At 34.4% G+C, this 22,462-nt stretch overlaps 1 protein-coding gene across 2 annotated transcripts in view; it reads left to right on the top strand.

The window, feature by feature from the left end:
• Window positions 1–22,462, top strand: part of LMBRD1 (LMBR1 domain containing 1) — a 138,356-nt gene that overhangs the window by 78,677 nt on the left and 37,217 nt on the right. The window lies entirely within an intron of this gene.

The raw sequence follows: 22,462 nt of genomic DNA, 5'->3' as shown, positions 1-22,462 counted from the left end.
ATGAAGCTATAAAGTGGGTTTTGGCTAAGTTTAAAAAAATGTTTGAGAGAGCCCAATGAAAGGGTTGGTCAGGTTGAGTTCTGCTTTGTCTTCCTCTTGAAATTAGAATGGAAGTAAGGAAATGCATTGACTGCTCACCTTAAAAAGCTGCTTTTTGAAAGAGTTTTTAAAAGATATATCGTAATCAGATCTATTGTGTATTACTTTTTAAACCTTCTGTTAGAATCAGTTTTATTAAAGACTCACTACTCCTTTTTTGTGGGGTGATTGTCTTTATAATACCAAAAGTATGATGAAACCCTCCTCAGCTGTTTTTTTTGTTTTGTTCTGTTTTAATCTCCTCAACCTTATCTTAATTCTATATTTTTTATATGGCTTTTTTTATAAATATTTATAACCTGGTCTAACATTAGCTGCCTTGATTTAAACATGCCCTGTCCTATTTCACGGAACCTATTTTTAGAGGGATTTTTAAATCAACTTATTACGTGTGCAGACTGATCTTGCCAAATACAGATGTGTAGATATGGAAGATCACATTACTCTAAAAAGCTACTTGATGTCTTCGTCTGTCCCACTGAACTCAAACCCCAGATAGCTGTTGATGTCCTTCCGTCATTGTGGTTTAGTTTCACGTGCTTTATAATTTCATGTAAATGAAATCATAGAGTGTAGTATAATCTTTTTTTCTGGCTTTTTTGGTGCAACAAAATATTTCTTGAGTTTTGTCTGTGTTGAGTGTTTTCTTTCAGTAATTGATTCTGTTTTACTGCTGGGTAGCATCCTGGTGTATATGTCTATGTCACAATTTGTTTATCCACTCACCTTTTAGTGGAGATTTGAGTTATTTCCAGTTAGAGATTATTAGGAATAATGCTTATGTGAACATCTGGTATAGATGTGTGTTTTCATTTCATTCATTTTTGTTGGGTAAATAGTAGAATTTCTGGGTCTAATGTTTAATGTACATATAACTTTATAAGAAACTGCCAAAGTATTTTCCAAAGTAGTTGTACCATTTTCCATTTCCCACAGCAATATGAGATTTCAAATTGCTTCACATCCTTGTCAACTCTTATATTGTAACTTTGTAATAGTCATTCTGATGGATGTATGATACTATTTCATTATGGTTTTGATTTGCATTTCCTCGGTGACTAATGATAGTGAGCATTTTTTTAGTATTCTTATTGTGTATTTTCTTTAAAATGCCTGTGTATATCTTTTGTCCTTTTTAAAAATTAATTGTTTTATGAGTGAGTTACAGGAATTCTTTATATATTCAGCATTAAGTACTTTGTGAAATATATGTATTGTGAATGTTGTCTCTTTATAGCTTGCCTTTATGTTTTCTTAAACTGTCATTCAAAGAGATGTTCCTTAAATTTTTATTGCAATCATTTTTTCATATGTTTTCTTCTAGAAATTTTATGGTTTTAGCTTTTAAATTTTAGGTTCATAGTCCATTTTAAGTTAATTTTGTGGGATGGTATAACCTCAGGGTTTATTTTCCATACGGATATTCACTTGTTTCGGCAGCATTTTTGTAAAGACTCTTCTTTGCTCATTGACTTTCCTTGATACTTTTGCCAAACCAATTGATCATGTATATGTGTGGGTCTATTTCAGGACTTTCTCTTTTGCTCCATTGATTCGTATGTCCTTATGATGAAACTTGATTACTGATTTGTTATACAGTCAGTCAGGAAATCAAGGACTATAAATTCTTCAGTTTTGTTTCTCTTTTTCAATATTGTTTTAGCTATGCTAGCTCTTCTGCATGTTCTTGTAAATTTTAGAATCAACTTAAAATTCTACAGAATATCCACTGGGATTTCTGTTAGGATTACTTTGAATCTGTAGGCAAATTTGGGGAGAATTGACATTGTAAACTTGAACCAAATGAAAGTTTGTAAGCCACTAAAACTGACACCAGCCTTTTGCAGTGAAGAAAAAAAGGCTATTTATTGCTGTGGCACCACCTAGGATAGCAGGGAGCTAATGCTCTGAAGACCTGAACTACCTGATGGCTTGCAAGTGAAGGTTTTTTGGTTTTTTTTTTTTTTAAAGATTTTATTTATTTATTTGACAGACAGAGATCACAAGTAGGCAGAGAGGCAGGCAGAGAGAGAGGAGGAAGCAAGCTCCCTACTGAACAGAGAGCCGGATGCCGGGTCAGGGTGGGGCTCAATCCCAGGACCCTAGGATCCTGACCTGAGCTGAAGGCAGAGGCTTTAACCCACTGAGCCACCCAGGCCCCCCTGCAAGTGAAGGTTTTTAAAGGCAGATTTTGGGGCAGGAGGCCTCCTGAGAAGGTCAACCCCACTGTTTGGAGGCCCATCTTAGCTGTTAGCTGTTTTGTCTGGTACCCCAGAGGTCTTTTCCATCTCAAAAGGCTCGGAATCTGAAAAATACCTTTTATTCTTTATGTTAAAAATTTCTAGTCCATGAACATGAGATCTTTCCATTTATTTATTGTATCTGAAAGTTCTCTTTGCAATATTTTGTATATTAAGCATAAAGGTCTCTCGAATATTTTGATAAATTTTTCTGTATTTTTGTTTATACAGTTACACATGATTTTGCTTAATTTCAGTTTTCAATTTTTGGCTTTTAGTATGTAGAAATTTGTTTTTGTACATTGATGTCATATCATGCAACCTGGCTAAATTATTACTTCTAGTAGTCTTTTTATAGATTCCTAAGGAATTTTTATGTACATGAACATGTTGGCTGCTAAAAGGCAATTTTATTTCTTCCTTTTCAATCTAAGAGTTCCATGTTTTTTTTTTTTTTTCTTATTATACTGGCTAAAACCTGCCACACAATCAATTTACCACTTATTCTTTTTGTTATATAAATGTATTATTCTTGAATATGGATTGAAATTCTTATCTACCTTTCATTTTCTGGGCCTCTTAGAATAATAGGAATAATTAGGAACAGGTAGGAGTAATAGGCATGCCTGGAGAAAAACTCTGGGCATATAAACTTATTGTTATATAATTGAGGGTTTAACATGAATGTGAAGGGATAAGCACTGCTTTGAAATATGAAAATTGTTTATTCATCATTCTACGCACAGTTGATATAATTCAGAAATAGAAAGCCACGTGCTCTTAGTGTCTCTTCAACATTAGGATCCAAGTAGTCCTAGTCAAAGAAAGTAGAGACAGGCCCACTCATTCCTCTGCATTTCTCAGTACATTTTAGAGGTGACAGACCTGTGAGAAGCTCCTGATAGAAAATTTCTTTGAAGTTATGCTCTATCTCAAAATTTTGTGCTAGTATTGCCTTTTACTCTGTATTTGAATCCATGTTTATTATAAAATGAATTAGATTTTTTTTTTTGCAAATGCAGAAGTTTAGAGTTTGATGATTATACGATTTTTTGGTAAAAATACTATAATTTCTTAAGATTAGATCCCCATGAGATAACTGTTGATCTTGTGATTTCACATTGCCATGTATTTTGTAGGGTATGCATACCTCATTTCTTCTTCTTCTTTTTTTTTTAAGATTTTTATTTATTTGAGAGAGGGAGCACAAGTCGGGTGGGGGGGCAAGGGGCAGAAGGAGAGGGAGAAGCAGGCTTCCCGCTAAGCAGGGAGCCAGATGCCGGGTCTCTATCCCAGGACTCTGGGATTATGACCCGAGCCAAAGGCAGACACTTAACTGCCAGAGCCACCCAGGTGTCCCTGCATACCTCATTTCAGAGGCATAGATTTTGCTGTCACATACATCTGGTTTTGAGTGCTTTTTCTGATCCTTACCAGCTATATAAACTTGTTACTTAACCTTTCTTTTTCTTTTTTTTTAAAGATTTATTTATTTATTTTTGAGAGAGGGCGTGCGCATGCACACACACGTGCAGGGAGGAGCAGAGGGAGAGAGAAATTTTAGTAGATTCCATGCTGAGTTTGGAGTCTGACATGGGGCTTAGTCTCACAACCCTGAGATCTTGGCCTGAACCAAAATCAGGAGTCAGATTATTAACCCACTGCACCACGCAGGTGCCCCATTACTTCACCTTTCTAAACCTTAACTTTTCTCATCCTTATAATGGAGTTATATACTTCCTTTATTTTTGTTATGGGAATTAAAAGAAATAAGGTATGTAGTGTTAGTTCCTTTTGACTGAAACAGCTCAGAAAGCTGCAAGCTGCTATTGTTATAGTTCCGTATATAGGATTTTTCAAGTTCTTAAATGGTGCCATAGAACTCAAGGGAAAAAAATCCATTTTATGTTGTAGACATTTATAAAACTAAGTATCTAATTAGAATAAGTTAATGGCTTCTTAAAACAACTTTTATATATAATACTGAAACACATTTCTAAACATACAGTCTAATGTTAATTAAATACTTCAATAAATTCTCCTCTGACAGGCATTCTTTGAGCTTTTACAGCTAATTGGCCTGGGTAACCTATAGATTTACTATGTTTTAAATATAATTTTTGATTTTATCATATCACTACATTTACTATATATATAGTAAATATATATAGTATATATATAGTAAATATATATATAGTATAAATATGGTAAATATATATAGTATATATATAGTAAATATATATATATTAGCTTTTACAGCTAATTGGCCTGGGTAACCTTTAGATTCACCAAGTTTTAAATATAATTTTTTATTTTATTATATCACTACATTTACTATATATATATATTTACTATATATATACACTATATATATAGTATAGATACTATATATATATTTACTATATACATATACCATATATATATATATATAGTATATCTACTATGTATATATTTTCTCTAGATATTTGCCTATTCGGGGTATCTTATGTAAGTGGAATTATTCTGTATTTGTTATTTTGTGTATGGCTTATTTCAGTTTGTATAATGTCTTCAGGATTCATCCATGTTGTAGATGTATCAAAATTTCATTCCTTTTTAAGACTCAATAATATTGGGTTATATGTATATTTCACATTTTGTTTATCTGTTGGTGCACATTTGGATCATTTCCAACTTTTGGCTATTGTGAATAGTGCTGCTGTGGTAACTGATGTACAAGTATGTTTGAGTCCCTGCTTTCAATTCTTCTGTGTATATACTTAGAAATGGAATTGCTGGATCATATTTCAGTTTTGTGTTTAGCTTTTTGAGTTATTTTTCACAGTGGTGTACCATTTTATATTCCCACCAGAAATGCACAAGGCTTTCAGTTTTTCCACATTCTTGCAAACACTTAATTTTCTGTTGTTTTGATAATAATCAACCTTATGGTTGTGAAGTGATATATCATTGTGGCTTTGATTTGCATCTCCCTAATAATTAGTGATGTTGAGCATCTTTTCATTTGATTATTGACCATTTGTATATTTTCTTTATAGAAATGTTCATTCAAGTCCTTTGCCCATTTTTAAATTATTTATATTTTATTGTCAAGTTGTAAGAGTTTTTTTTTAATAATCTGAATATTAACTCCTTATCATATATATGATTTGCAAAGATTTTCTCCCAGTCTTGGGTTGCCTTTTCACTGTGTTAATAGTGTCCTTGATGCACTAAAGTTTTTAATCTTGATGAAGTCCAATTTATCTAATGTTTTTGTTTTACCTATCTTTCAGTATGCTATCCAAAAAACAATTGCCAAGTCCAGTGCCATGAAGATGTTCCCCCTTTATATCCCTAAAAGTTTAATAGCTTCCACTCTTAGGTTTACGTCTTTTTATATATTGAATTAACTTTTGTATATGGTTAAGGGTAAGGGTCCAGTTTCATTCTTTTGCATTTGCATGACCCTTACCCAGCACCATTTGTTGAAAGGACTGGCCTTCTCCCATTGAATGGTCTTGGCACCATTATCAAATATCACTGGATCATATATGGGAGAGTTCATTTCTGGGGTCTCTTCCATTGGTTATATATCTGCCTTTATGCCAGTAAAGCTGTTTTGGTTACTGTAGCTTTGTAGTTTTTTTTTTTTTAATTAACATATAATGTATTATTTGTTTCAGGGGTACACATCTGTGATTTATCTGTTTTGATTACTGTAGCTTTACTGTAACTTTGTAGTTTTTTTTTAAATTAACATATAATGTAGTATTTGTTTCAGGGGTACACGTCTGTGATTTATCAGTCTTACACAATTCACAGCACTCACCACAGCACATACCTTCCCCAGTGTCCATCACCCAGCCACCCCATCCCTCCTACCCACCTCCAGTCCAGGAACCCTCAGTTTGTTTCCTGAGATTAAGAGTCTCTTATGGTTTGTCTCCCTCTCTGGATTTGTCTTGTTTCATTTTTCCCTCCCTTCCACTATGATCCTCTGTCTTGTTTCTCAAATTCCTCAAATCAGTGAGATACGATAGTTGTCTTTCTCTGATTGACCGATTTCACTTAGTATAATACCCTCTAGTTCCATCCGTGTTGTGGCAAATGGCAAGATTTTGGTGGTTTTTTTTTTTTAATGGCTGTGTGATATTCCATTGTACACACACACACACACACACACACACTACATCTTCTTTATCCATTCATCTGTTGATGGACATCTAGGCTCTTTCCATAGTTTGGCTATTGTAGACATTGCTGCTATACACATTCAGGTGCATGTGCCTCTATGAATCACTACATTTGTGTCTTTAGGGTAAATACTGAGTAGTGTGATTGCTTGGTGTAGGGTAGCTCTATTTTCAACTTTTTGAGGAACCTCCATACTGTTTCCAGAGTGACTGTACCAGCTTGCATTCCCACCAACAGTATAGAAGGATTCCCCCTTTCTCTGTATCCTCACCAACATCTGTCATTTCCCGACTTGTTAATTTTAGCCATTCTGACTGGTGTGAGGTGGTATCTCACTGTGATTTTGATTTGTATTTCCCTGATGCCAAGTGATGTTGAACATTTTTTCATGTGTCTGTTGGCCATTTGGATTTCTTCTTTGCAGAAATGTCAGTTCCTGTCTTCTGCCCAGTTCTTGATTGGATTATTTGTTCATTGGGTTTTGACTTTGATGAGTTCTTTACAGATTTTGGATACTAGCCCTTTATCTGATATGTCATTTGCAAATATCTTCTCCATTCTCTCGGTTGTCTTTTGGTTTTGTTGACTGTTTCCATTGCTGTGCAAAAGCTTTTGATCTTGATGAAGTTCCAGTAGTTCATTTTTGCCCTTGTTTCCCTTGCCTTCGGCGATATTTCTAAAGAAGTTGCTACAGGTGAGGTCGAAGAGGTTGTTGCCTGTGTTCTCCTCAAGGATTTTGTTGGATTCCTATCTCACAATTAGGTCTTTCATCCATTTTGAATCTTTTTGTGTGTGTGTGGTATAAGGAAATGGTCTGGTTTCATTCTTCTGAATGTGGTTGTCAAACTTTCTCAACACCATTTGTTTAAAAAAGTCTTTTTTTCCATTGGACATTCTTTCTTGTTTTGTCAAAGATTAGTTTACCATAGAGTCCATTTCTGGGCTCTCCATTCTGTTCCACAGATCTGTGTGTCTGTTTTTGTGCCAGTACCACACTGTCTCAATGATTACAGCTTTGTAATAGAGCTTGAAGTCTGGAATTGTGATGCCACCAGCTTTGGTTTTCTTTTTCTACATTCCTCTGGCAATTCAGGGTCTTTTCTGGCTCCATACACATTTTAGGATTATTTGCTCCATTTCTTTGAACAGAGTTGATGGTATTTTGATGGGGATTGCATTAAATATGTCAATTGCTCTGGGTAGCATACACATTTTGACAATATTTGTTCTTCCAATTTATGAACATGGAAGTTTTTCCATTTCTTTGTGTCTTCCTCCATGTCTTTCATGAGTATTCTATAGTTTTCTGAGTATAGATTCTTTGCCTCTTTGGTTAGATTTATTCCTAGGTATCTTATGGTTTTGGGTGCAGTTGGAAATGGGATCAGCTCCTTAATTTCTCTTTCTTCTATCTTGCTGTTGGTATATAGAAATGCAACTGATTTCTGTGCACTGATTTTATATCCTGATACTTTACTGAATTCCTGTATGAGTTCTAGCATTTTTGGGGTGGAGTCTTTTGGGTTTTCAATAAAAGTATCATATCATCTTCAGAGTGATAGTTTGACTTCTTCTTTGCCAATTCAGATGCCTTTAATTTCTTTTTGTTTTCTGATTGCTGAGGCTAGGACTTCTAGTACTATGTTGAGTAGCAGAGGTGATAGTAGACATTCCTGCTGTATTCCTGACCTTAAAGGAAAAGCTCTCAGTTTTTCCCCATTGAGAATGGTATTCACTGTGGGTTTTTCATAGATGGCTTTGATGATATTGAGGTATGTACCCTGTATCCTTACACTTTGAAGAGTTTTGATCAAGATAGGATGCTGTACTTTGTCAAATGCTTTTTCAGCATCTATTGAGAGTATCATATCAACAAGTTCTTGTTCTTTCTTTTATTAATGTATTATATCACATAGATTGATTTGTGAATGTTGAACCAACCTTGCAGCCCAGGAATAAATCCCACTTTGTCATGGTGAATAATCCTTTTAATGTACTGTTGGATCCTATTGGCTAATATTTTGGTGAGAATTTCTGCATTCATGTTCCTCAGCAATGTTGGTTTGTAATTCTCCTTTTTAATGGAGTCTTTGTCTGGTTTTGGGATGAAGGTAATGCTGGACTCATAAAATGAGTTTGGAAGTTTTCCTTCCATTTCTATTTTTTGGAACAGTTTCAGGAGAATAGGTAGTAATTCTTCTTTAAATGTTTGGTAGAATTCCTCAGGGAAGCCATCTAGCCCTGGGCTCTTGTTTGTTGGGAGATTTTTGATGACTGTTTCAATCTCCTTACTGGTTATGGGTCTGCTCAGGTTTTCTATTTCTTCCTGGTTTGGTTTTAGTAGTTTATATGTCTCTAGGAATGCATCCATTTTTTCTGGATTGTTTTAATTTCCTGGCATATAGTTGTTCATAATATGTTCTTATAATTGTTTGTGTTTCTTAAACGTTGGTTGTGATCTCTCCTCTTTCATTCATGATTTTATTTATTTGGGTCCTTTATCTTTTCTTTTTGATAAGTCTGGCCAGGGGTTTATCAGTCTCATTTGTTCTAAGGACCAACTCCTACTTTCTTGATCTGTTCTACTGTTCTTTTGGTTTCTATTTCATTGATTTCTGCTCTGATCTTTATGATTTCTTTTCGCTTGCTGGGTTTAGGCTTTGTTTGCTGTTCTTTCTCCATCTCCTTTAGGTGTGGGGGTAGGTTGTATATTTGAGACCTTTCTTGTTTCTTGAGAAAGGCTTGTATAGCCATATACTTTCATCTCAAGACCGCCTTTGCTGTGTCCCAAAGATTTTGAACAGTTGTATTTTGACTTTTATTTGTTCCCATGAATTTTTTTCAATTCTTCTTTAATGTTCTGATTGACTCGTTCATCTTTAGTAGGATGCTCTTTAGCCTCCATTTATTTGAGTTCTTTCCAACTTTCCTCTTGTGATTGAGTTCTAGCTTCAGAGCATTGTGATCTGAAAATATGCAGGGAATGATCCTAATCTTTTGGTCTGGGTGAGACCTGATTTGTGACCCAAGATGTGATCTATTCTGGAGAATGTTCCATGTGCAGTAGAGAAGAATGTGTATTCTGTTGCTTTGGGATGGAGTGTTCTGAATAGAACTGTGATGTCCATCTGGTCCAGTGTGTCATTTAAGACCTTTATTTCCTTGTTGATCTTTTGCTTGCATGATCTGTCCATTTCATGAGGAGGGTGTTAAAGTCTCCTACTATTATTTTATTATTGTCAATGTGTTTCTTTGGTTTTGTTGTTAATTGGTGTATATAGTTGTCTGCTCCCATGTTAGGGGCATAGATATTTAAAACGGTTAGATCTTCTTGTTGGACAGACCCTTTGAGTATGATATAGTGTCCTTCCTAATTTCTTATTATAATCTTTGGCTTAAAATCTGATTTATCTGATATAAGGATTGCCACCCCAGCTTTTCTTTTGATGTCCATAAGCATGATAAATTGTTTTCCACCCCCTCACTTTAAATCTGGAGGTTTCCTTGGGTCTAAAATGAGTTTCTTGTAGACAGTATATTGATGGATCTTGTTTTTTTGTTTGTTTGCTTGTTTGTTTTTTAATCCATGCTGATACCCTGCGTCTTTTGATTGGGACATTTAGCCCATTTATATTCAGGATAGCTATTAAAAGGTAGGAATTTAGTGCCATCGTATTGCCTGTAGGGTGACTTTTACTGTACCTTGTCTCTATTCCTTTCTGGTCTACTACTTTTAGGCTCTCTCTTTGCATAGAGGACTCCTTTCAGTATTTCCTGTAGGGCTGGTTTGGTGTTTGCAAATTCTTTTAATTTTTGTTTGTCCTGGAAGCTTTTTATCTCTCCTTTTATTTTCAATGGTATCCTAGCTGGATATAGTATTCGTTTGCTGGATATTTTTCTCATTTAGTGCTCTGAATACATCATGCCAGTTCTTTCTGGCATGCCAGTTCTCTGTGGATAAGTGTGCTGCCAGTCTAATATTTCGACCATTGTATGGTACAGACTTCTTGTCCTGAGCTGCTTTCAGGTTTATTCTCTTTGTCAGTAAGACTTGTAAGTTTTACTATTAGATGATGGGGTGTGGGCCTATTGTTATTGATTTTGAGAGGGATTCTCTGTGCCTCCTGGATTTTGTTGCTTGTTCCCTTTGCCATTTTAGGGAAATCTCTTGTATAATTTGCTCCATTATACCTTCTGCCCCTCTTTCTTTCTTTCTTCTTCTGGAATCCCAATTATTCTAATATTGTTTCTTCTTATGGTATACTTATCTCTTGAATTCTCCCTTTGATGTCCAGTTGTTGTTTGTCTTTTTCTCAGCTTCTTTGTTCTCCATCATTTGGTCTTCTATATCACTAATTCTCTCTTCTGCCTCATTTGTCCTAGCAGTTAGAGCCTCCATTTTTTAGTTCACCTCATTAATAGCCTTTTTGATTTCGATTTGGTTATATTTTCTTTTATTTCTCCTGAAATGGATTCTTTAGTATCTTCTCTGCTTTTTTTTCAAGGCCAGCTGATATCTTTATAATCGTCATTCTGAACTCTAGTTCTGATACCTTACTAATGTCCGTATTGATTAGGTTCCTGGGAGTCGATACTGCTTCTTTTCATTTGAGGTGAGTTTTTCCGTTTTGTCATTTTGTCCACAGAAGAAAAGATGAGTGAGAGAAAAAAATGCTAAAAGGGTAACAGTGACCCTTGGAAAATATACATTTCCAGAAAGTGGTCGCTTTACTGTTCATAGAATTGTTATTCTTTTCTTTGATCTCCAGTTGAGTTTGTGGGTGTTCAGAATGGTTTCATAACTGTCTAGCTGAATTCCTGGGACCAGATGAAATTTAGGTCTCTTACTCCTCCTCCATTGTGCTCCTCTGTAGTAAGTTTTGGAATAAGGAAATAAGAGGCTTATAGCTTCTTCTGTAAGATTGTTTTGGCTATTTGAGGTTTTTAGAAATTCCATATGAATTTTAGGATGGGTTTTTCTATTTCTGCAAACAAAACCACTTTTGCAAAAACACCTTTGTACTTTTCATAGGCATTGTGTTCATTCTCTAGATCACTTTCAGTGATATTGTTATTTTAACAATATTAAGGCTTTAAGTACATTAACGTGGCATGTCTTTACATTTACTTATGTCTACTTGAGTTTCTTTCAGCAGTGTTTTGTAGTTTTCAGTGTATCAAGTCTTTTGTCTCTTTGTTTATTAAATTTATTCCTAAGCATTTTATTATATTTGGTTCTGTTTATTTGAATCAGACCCATAATAAAGAAGTAGCAAAATTTTTATTTCTGCTTGTCCCACCAATATCCTAACCCCCCAACACATATACAAACATAAACATAACAAAATTTCATAAGGTAAGCAAACAGTGAAAATAATTTCATCATACACAGGCAGTGCATTGCTGTTTTGAAGTTGTGTGTGGGAATATTTTAATTTTTTTTACTGATGTTTTTGTTATGTCATTTTACTCTTTGAAATTTACTGTGAATTATGTTTAAAGATGTAGCAGATTTCCTTTCTCAGAATAATACTTAAAGCATGTCTGTTTTTGTTTTGGTGGTGGTGATTTGTTTTAGGCCATACCATTTGAGTATGTCTAAAGACAAAGACTGGCACTTTCTAACTTTAAAGAAGTCTTATTAAGTATTTTATTGGAAGTATAATTGTGCATTCCAGGTTTTTGCTTGATCGCTACTTATAGATACAGTTTAGTGTAGATGCTTCTTAAGATCTGTTTTGGGTGGTTTAGGTTGGTAGTAATTGTGCTAAAGTTCCTGTAACTTACAGTGTCTTGTAGATTACCAGTAAATTTATGGTATGGACATTGAAGTTCATATAAGAATAAACCCACTAGTAAGCAACCTAACCCATCTTTATATTAGTACAGTTATGAAACTCAAGTATATAGAAAACCTTGGATTGGGTCTTGGAAATAAGTGAGTGAACAATACATAACCTTGTTTTTTGTGTTTGTGTTGAAGAACAACCTGTTTAATATATATGGTTGATTCATTAACATTGAACTTAAGACTACCAGTAGTATAACTCATACCTGAACAAGGCTTACCTAACACATGTACTTTCTCAGTAATCATAGCCTTCTTAGTCTTAGGAACACTAGATAGCACTTCATCACTGTGTTTGGGGGCTGTTTGAAAGAGCAAAAGTACCAACACAAAAGCACAAAAATATAAAGAATGTAACACTAAATAGAGAAAGGATACTTGTTTACAGTATGTGAGCTGAAATAAAGTGTTGCCTTGTTGTGCAGGTTGGGAACTTGCGCATCAGGTGACTTAGATTTTTTATTACTTTGCACATATCCCAGAAGACCACAAGTGCCCCAAGTATTGATTTTAAGTTTATAAATAAATTTTAATGAGTAGATGGTTTTGCAGATGCAATCTGCAATTGAGAATCAACTGTACCTATTAGTAAAAACAAAACAAAAATCCCCAAATCCAGCAAGTGTTATCTCCAGTTCTTACTGTAAAACTTTGTGTTTAAACAAAGATAATTTGGGGAAAATTGCATGAGAGATAGAAGAGATTTGGAGGTTGGGCGTAAGAGTGATCTGAAATCCTGTAAAAGTTAAATAAACTAGTCACACACAAAAATAAATAATAAATATTGTATGATTCCAGTTATGTGAGGTATCTAGAGTGGTCAAATTCATAGAAACTGAAGGAATGATGGCTGCCAGGGGCTGGGGAGAGAGACATGGAGAGTTGTTGAATTGATGTAGGGTTGCACAAACATGTGAAAGTATTTAACACTACTAAACTGTACACTTAAAAAAAGTTAAGATGTAAATTTTATGTTATGTATCTTTTACCACTATTTAAAAAATAGAAACAAAAAACAAATGGCCAAAAACCAGGGAGAAATGAAGAATCGGACTGTCTGAAAAAAATGGGAGGAGAACACAGTTAATTTCAGAAATGAAGAAAAAATATAGGGTGTCCAAAGGAGAATAGAAGCAAATAAAATTTAGTAAGTGGCACTGAATAAAGGTATTAACAACCAAGAGAAAGAAAACAAGGTGAAATAAAAAGGATCAAAAGGTGTTGAAATAGAAGAGAAAGAGAAACTACATGTTTAATTGGTGTCCATGCAGTAGCAAAACAAAACAAGTTAGCGGAACTAATATTTTAAAGCCGTATTCCAAAAATCCACCTAAAAATAGACATACATAGATCTCCATATTGAAATAGCCACCTTGTACCTGGGAAAATTTTATGTGCATTTTTCTAGTAACACTGACTTCAAAATTAACGAAGAGCCCTCAAGATTTCCAAGTAAAATAATCAACTGACTTTACAAGGGCAACATAGTTAGAATCAGACTCCTCAAAAAGCATGATAAAGCAAGGCAAGAATGGGGGAAACTTAAAAAAAAGTTTCAGTGAAAAAGTATGAAGCCAGAAGTTTTTATATAGCCAAACTATCTTTTAGAAAAACAGTTTTTAAACATTTAAAACTCAGAGAATTCTGTACTCATGGGCTCTTGAGAAGGCCACTAATTGCCAAGTTCTAACCAACCAAGAGGTGAGAGGAAAAACATCAGCAAAAGAAATAAGGTGAATATTTAATATTGTAAGTCTGTGAAGAAAAGATGTGGGCAAGGATGAGACTATGTATAAACATTGTTCTAATTAAACAAATCGTGCAATTAAGAAAGGAAAAAGAGGAGTAGGATTTCTTATAGATTACTGTGTGGGGAGTTAGGTGGAAGTTGGATACATAAAAACTAAACAACTCTATACCAAAGGGCTAAATAAGAAAATTGAAGTACACCAAAACAAAAGTATAAACCTTCTTGACAAAAAGGAACTAAAAGAGTGAAGAACACACATTAAGTAAGAAACACAAGAAATATACACACAATTCTCAGACAGTAAGACTGTTGAGGTTAATGTTTCAGGTTAATATTTAATTCATTAAATATGAATGGAACTAACTCACTATTAAAAGAAAAATTTTAATTTTCTTTAGAAAGCAAGATATGCCGTTTAAAGGAGACACCTAAAACAGATTGACAAAAGCTAAAAATGTGTGTTGAAAGATATGTGAGGCTTGTGGAAATAATAAGAAAACATATAGTGATCTTGGTGTTAGATAAAGTAGAATTTCAAGCTTAAAGACGTTAAATCCAACAAAGGATATGTTTTGTGATAGTCAGAATCCCTTCTTCTCTCCCCAGTGATTTCCATTCCCTAATCCGTGGAACCCTTAGAATGTTACATGAAGTGGCAAAGGGGACTGTGCAGATGCAGTTATGGTTACAGACTTCACGGAGGTTATCCTGGATTACCTGAGTGGGCCCAGTCTAATAACATGAGCCTTTAAAATCATAGAACTTTTTTGGCTAGAGTTAGAGAGAGAGAGAGTTAAAAATGTGAAAAAGACTTGACTTGCCATTACTAATTTGAAAATGAAGGGGGCAGTGTGAAAAGGAATGCCAGCAGCTTAAGGAATTGAGAGGCTCCCTGTTGATAGCCAGCAAAGACTATTGGCCTTGTCACCTCAAGGAACTGAATTCTGTGAACAAACTCAAAGAGCATGAAGTGATTCTTCCCCAGAATCTCTGGAAGGGAATACAGCTCTGTTGACAACTTGGTATTATGCGACCTTAAGCAGAGAACCAGCAGAACTGCTGTGCGTATATTTCAGACCTACAGAATAAGTTGCTGTTTTAAGCCACTAAATTTGTAGTAGTTTGTCAGTGTAGCAATAGGAAACTAATATACCTGTTAATATGAAAATTCACAAGTTGCAAGGAAGATAAAATAGTTATGTACCAAAGAACACAGTAGCCAATCTTAGGAAGCAAGAAGTATGAGAGATCAAGGAGACAAAGATTGAAATACGTTAACGGTATGAGAATAACATAACACCATACTCAGGGGAAGACATTTGGTGCACAAAATTGAGTAAGATTATAGAAGACCTAAATTTAATCAATAAGGTGTATCATAACTTTTGAACTGTACATCCCAATATTAGCAACTGTACCTTCTCTCCAAGTGCACATGGAATATTCACTAAATTGATCATATATTGTGTCATGAAGAAGCTGTCAGTGAATTCTGCAGAGTAGATGTATTACAAACAACTCTTTCCTGATTGCAGTGCAGCATTAAAACTAGAAATTACAACAAAATCAATAAGCTAAGGCACTTTTCACTTGGAAATTAACCTTATATTCAGCAACTCTTGGGTGAAAGGAAAGGAGAAAAACAAATTGCAAAATTTCTAAAAATTAATGATGGAAACATCATATTAGAATCTACGGGATACATTTAAAACAGTGTTCAGGAAATAGTGATCAGGAAATTCAAAGCCATAAACACACTTATTCATAAAAATAAAAGGATAAAAACATACACACTAAATTCCAAGCACAAAAGGTGAGCAAAGTAAACCCAAAAAAAAACACAGGGAAAAAAACAAACATAAAAGCAGAAAATAATCAGAGAGGAAAAACAGATCAGTTAATATAATTTCTATGTGTATGCTTTAATTAATAATAAAACATTATTAATTTAATAAATAGGTAAGACACTAACTGCATTGAAAGAAGACAGGGCTGATTGGAGAAATGGTACTGAGACAGGTGCTGGGAAAATATATAAGCCCACACCTGCTTATGTCAGAAGGAGAGGATGTTCTGAGGAGTAGCTGGGGTATGATAAAAGGAACTAGCTTAAAGGGGCTCCCACTTCCTAAATCTGGGACCATTTAAGTATCAAAATATATGAATATATTGATATTTATTAAATGAGTAAATGGAGAAAGGAAAGCTCTTCCCTGCTATGGAATCCTAATAAATGTAGAATGAGTATCAGAAAATCAGTATTTGGTAAACACCACATACTGCTTCTTGCAAGAGACATAAATGAATGCTAAAATTAGAAGGTGAGAGTTTGGAGAGAATAGGATATTCCCATAATCTCAAACTATATCCCTACAAGACTTACTAATTTTACAAAGAGTACAGTAGTCATTTTACAGTGGAGAAATATGACCAGAACTACCTTAACCATGTGATCCAAGTTAAGCTCATCAGTAATGAGGCAATAGGTATGATTGTTCCTCTGTCATTTTTGCTAAAAATACATGAGCTGAATTAAGTGTGAGGAAATAGGCAACCCACATTGAAGGACAACACAGATAGCTGCCCTCTACTCCTCAAAATCTAAAGGTCATGAAAATAAAAGCGATTTAGGAACTGTTCCAAATTAAAGGATGCTAAACAGAAACACTAAACAAAAGCAATGTATAACGCTGAATTTATTTTGAACCAGGAAAAAAAAAACCAGCTTTTTTTTGGTGGAACAATTGGAGTTTGAATAAGGTCTATAGATTACATAATAGCATTCTATCAGTATTAATTTCTTGATTTTGACAATTGAAATATGGTAATATGAAAGAATTTGCATTTAGAGAATAAGTATTAAAGTATATTTCTGCAACTCATTCTCAAAAATAATAGTTCAGCCAGATAGATGGAGAATGATAAAGCAAAGTAAATGTTATGATTTGTTGAATCTGGTTGGAAGGAAATTCTTTGTGCAATTTTTGCAGTTTTCTCCATATATCTGAAATTATACTAAAATAAAGCATTAAAGTCTTAACTTTTACTAGATTTCCCCTACTTCCCCACCCCCAGTTTTTGGCATTATCCTTACCACTTCCGTTTGAAAGTCTCTTCATCAGAACAGGATTGAACTGAAGAAATTGCTTCTAATATAAGGAAAATTGTAACCATGACCAGGTATCATAAGCTGGTACTACATTGACAAATCACTGTGAGGATCTTTGCAATAGTAATAATTTTCTTTTTTAAAATTAATTAATTAATTATTTTTTATTATGTTAGTCACCATACAGTACATCATTAGTTTTTGATGTGTTCCAGGATTCATTGTTTACATATAACACCCAGTGTTCCATGCAATATGTTGCAAATATTTTATTTGTAATATAATAATTTATAGCCAGAGCTGGATATTACTGATTTTCTAACGTTTAAAAAAATTTTTTGTAGAACATTTGCGACCTATAAAACTTCTTAGAACTATAACTTACAAACTATATCAAATTTGATAGTGGAAATCGTATGTTCTTACCTTCTACCCATGAAGAAAGTCTTGAAGACTAATTGATTTGGTCTCTAGAGTTAGGGGACTGAGACCCATGGCCACTGGCTATGTAATACTTAACATATAATGTCAGATGGTGCTATGTAATACTTGACATCTGATGTCCGATAGCCTCTGGAGAGAAGAAAGTTCAGTTTGGGTTAAAATTTCAATCCAGTTCTCCATTCCAAAATTCTCTTTTCAAACTTTTTTTTTTAATTTTTATTAATTTATTGGACAGAGAGAGAGAGAGAGAGAGATATCACAAGTAGGCAGAGCAGCAGGCAGAGAGAGAGGGGGAAGCAGGCTCCCCGCTGAGCAGAGAGCCTGATATGGGGCTGGATCCCAGGACCCTGAGATCATGATCTGAGCTGAAGGCAGAGGCTCAACCCACTGAGCCACCCAGGTGCCCCCTCTTTTCAAACTTTTAACCTGGGTTTACTTGGTATCTTTTTAATGAGTCATCTAACATTCTAAATGACTTTTTTAAGGCAGAGCTTCTCAATTTTAATGTAAGTATTCCTCAGGAATCTTGTTAAAATACAGATTCTGATCTAGTCCACCTGCATGAGGCCCCAAAAGTATGTATTTCCAACAAGCTCCCAGGTGATACTGATTCTACTGGTCCATGACCATTCTTTGGTTAACAAGATTCTAAGCAATTTTAAAGAAGGAATGCTTCTGTTTCCTAACCTCATTCTTATTAAAGAGTTAGAAAACTACAATTTTCTTTAAAACATTCTTGATACCAGCTATTGCTTTTGGCAAAAAAGGAAAAAGTACATGGTATTTTACTTAAGGTAACATTAATAATAAAATACAATAGAAATTACTTTAATTTTATCCTTTAACTTTTGTTTGAATCTCTAGATGTGTGGCACCTTTCTACTGTTTTTGGTCATATTCCTGGATATACAAAAGTTATTTATGGATATGGGAAATTAACCTATGAAATCTGATAAGAGGTGTGTCTTAAAAAAAAAAAAAACAACCCAACTCACCTATATTATTTCTTTTATATTGCTTGGAAGTTTTGTTTCACATTATCAGATGATATTAAATTCTAGGATAAGAGATTTATTTTAAGCTAATAAGCATCTTAAAATAATTTGAAGAGAATGGTAAGTTTATTTTTGCTAAAATGATAGCTTATTCAAGCTCCTTTCTAATACCATGCAGGGTTCAATTTAAATCAGACTTTCCCCATCTCAGCATCTTTGACATTTGTGGCCCAAGAGTGCTTTGTTGGAGAGGCTGAGTACTGTTCTCTGCATTGTAGGATGTTTAACAGCATTCCTTTAGCCTCATTCTTATCTGCTTGATGTAACCTTCCCTTTCCCCTAAATCATGACAGGCTTTCTGTAAACATTGTCAAATGTCCTTTGAAAGGGGATTTGTCCAGTTTAGAACTACTGATTTAAATGAAAAGAACACAGGGTTTTTAGAACTTAATGTTAAAGGGGAAGGGAAGAGATTTGGGGGAGTGGTATGCTTTCATGACATAAAGGAACTTAAATTTTCTTTGCAGGTAATGGAGAATTTTCTAGCCAGTTGATCCATCATTGGTTTAGATAACATCGCATATAAAGTTAGTAGCATTAACAGTATTTTTACTCTGACAAAAGTAATGTCTTACTTGGTATTCTTCATAGATTATAACATTTCACCTTTTTACTGTGCTTTAATGAAAGTAACATGGTTTTTATCTGATTAATACACAGGAAAAAATTGGTTTCTGTTCTGTATATTTATATTTCTAAAACAACATAATTTTTAAGAGGTCAGTTTTTCCCAACTTGATCTGTAAATTTAGTACAATTCCAGTGAAAACCCCAGCAAAGTATTTTGTGGATTTTGACAAATTGATTCTAAAACAGATGTGGAGGAAAAAAGACCCAGAATAGCCTGCACAATACTTAAAGACAAAGTCAGAGGACTGATACCACCCAACTTCAAGACTTCCTATAAAGCTACAGTAATCAAGACAGCATAGTATTGGTGGAAGAAGAGACGTATAGACCAGTGCAACAGAATAGAGAGCCCAGAAATAGACCCATACTGTAGTCAACTGATCTTTGATAAAGAAGCAAAGACAATTCATTAGAGAAAGGATAGTCTTTTCAACAAGTGGTGCTGAAAAAACTTGGCATTTATTAAAAAAAAAAAAAAAGTGAATCAAGACATAGACCTATACCTTTCACAAAACTTAACTCAAAGTGAATTATGAACCCAGTATATTAAAAAAACTATAAAACTTATAGAAAGTAACGTAGAAGAAAATCTAGCTTACCTTAGTTTTTGAATATGTCACCAAAGCCTGATCCATGAAGGAAAAACTTGATAACTTTACTTTACTAAAATTAAAAACTTGTGGTCTGTGAAGGACACTGTTAGAGAGTAAAAAGGTCACAGACTGAGAAAAAGTATTTGCAGAATGCATATCTGCATCTGCAAATATCAATTCAAAATATACAAAATACTCCTAAAACTCAATGATAAGAAATTACCCAATTTTTTAAGAAAGGGTGAGCCTGGTGGTGGGTATTAAGGAGGGCACGTATTTTATGTTATGTTATGTTATATTATGTTATGTTATGTTAATTAAGGAGGAGCACTGGGTGGGCTGCATAAACAGTGAATCTTGGAACACTGAAAAAAATATATAATTTTTAAAAATGGGCCAAAGTTGACACACCCATCCCGAAAGAAGATATGCAAATGGAAAATAAGCATATAAAAAGATACTTAACATCATATTTCTTTAAGGAATTGCAGATTAAACCAGTGAAAAATTTCACACTAAAAAATTATCTGACAAAACCAAATGCTGGCAAAGATGTAGAAAAACAGGAACTCATTCGTTGCTGATGGGAATGCAAAGTTGTACTGCCATCTTGGAACACAGTTTGGCAGTTTTTTTTTTTTAAGACATTTATTTGAGAGGGAGCATGCAAGCAGGAAGGGCAGAGGGAGAGGAAGAATCCCAGGTGGACTTGGGGATGATCACAAAATGTGATGCATGGCTCTGTCCCACAGCCCTAAGATCACAACCCAATCTGAAACCAAGAGTTAGTCACTTAACCGACTGCACCACCAGGCACCCCTGGCAGTTTCTTATAAAACTAAATAAACTTGTTCTTTTCATACAATCCAGCAGATATGCTCCTAGGTGTTTATCCAGCTGTGTTGAAAAGTTATGTCTGCACAAAAATCTGCGCATGAATGTTTGTAGTTGCTTTATTCATAATTGCCAAAACTTTGAAGCAACCAAGATATCCTTCATGGTAAATGGACAAATTATGGTACTTCCAAACAATGGAATTTTACTCAGTAAAGAAGAAGAAATGACCCATCAAACCCCACAAAGGAATGAAGGAACATGCGTGTGTGTGTGTGTGTGTGTGTGTGTGTGTGTAGTAAGGGAAAGGAGGCAGTATATGAACACTACATAATTTATGATTCTAGCTCTATTCTGGAAAAGGCAAAACTGTAAAGACAGAGAAAAGATCACTGGTTGTCAGGGGTTAGAGTGAGGTAAAATAAGATGGATAGGTGAAACAGGAGATTTTAAGCCAGTGAAGCTATTTGGTGTGATACTGTAATGGTGGATACAGGAGGTTATGCATTTGGCAAACCCCATAGAACTTTATAACATAAAAATTGAAGTTTTTTTTTCAAAAATTGAATTTTAATGTAAACTATGAACTTTAGGTAATGTGTCCGTATTATCAGTTGTAACAAATGTATCACACTAATGCAGAATGTTAATAGGAGAAACTATATGGGAGAGGTTTCTAAGAACTTCAGTACTGTTACCTCAATTTTTCTGTAAACTCAAAAATGTTATAAAAGTCTATTAAGTGTTTAAGAATCACTTTTTGGGGGCACCTGGATGGCTCAGTGGGTTAAAGCCTCTGCCTTCAGCTCAGGTCGTGATCTCAGGGTCCTGGGATCGAGCCCCATATCGGACTCTCTGCTCAGCGGGGAGCCTGCTTCCTCCTCTCTCTCTCTCTCTGCCTACTTGTGATCTCTATCTGTCAAATAAATAAATAATTTTAAAAAATCTTAAAAAAAAAAAGAATCACTTTTTGTTTGTTGCACCTTTGGTTCTAATAAACCAATGTAAAAATAACTACTGTCCATCAATAGGAGATTGGCTTAATGAATTATTTACCTCCATACTTGGAAGTATTATACTCTATAGCCATTAAAATGAAGTTATATGTGTTATATATAAAATGAAATCATTTCTTAAATGGTTAAAGTAGTCTACAGGATGTGTGTTGTATTTTAATTGAAACTAATGTTCAGGTTGCAGATATTGTGTGTGGTAGATACTCTTTTGAAACACACACACCCCTCAGCATACACCTTTTGGGCAGGATTTGTAAGAATTAATGGTAGTTACCACTGAGGAGTGGAATGAAGACTTAGGGGTTAATAATGAGGCTTATTCAATTTTTAAAATTCTAGCCAACCTTTGTACCTAATTTTAAATGCCAGTTTTTTTTAAGGGTGTCTTTCTTTTCTGTCCCCGTTTGGTAATAGACCTTTTCCCAACTTCTCATGTTTCTTGTCTCCCTTGAATCTCCTTTGTTTTATTCAAGCTAGCCTTATTGTTCCATATGTGTGGGAGGGGTTTTGTATATTTTCATTTCAGACAGTACACTGCTAGCATACAGAATACAGCTAATTTTTGTATGTTGATCTTGTATCCTGAGGTCTTGTTGAATTCATTTATTTGTTCCGATTGTTTTATTGTAATATTCTTAGGATTTTCTGTCTATAAGCTGTCATCTGCA

Source organism: Martes martes, assembly GCF_963455335.1.
Source record: "Martes martes genome assembly, chromosome: 6".
NCBI lineage: Eukaryota > Metazoa > Chordata > Mammalia > Carnivora > Mustelidae > Martes > Martes martes.
The sequence above is the reverse complement of the archived record's forward strand: the minus strand, read 5'-3'. Positions and strand labels throughout refer to the sequence as shown.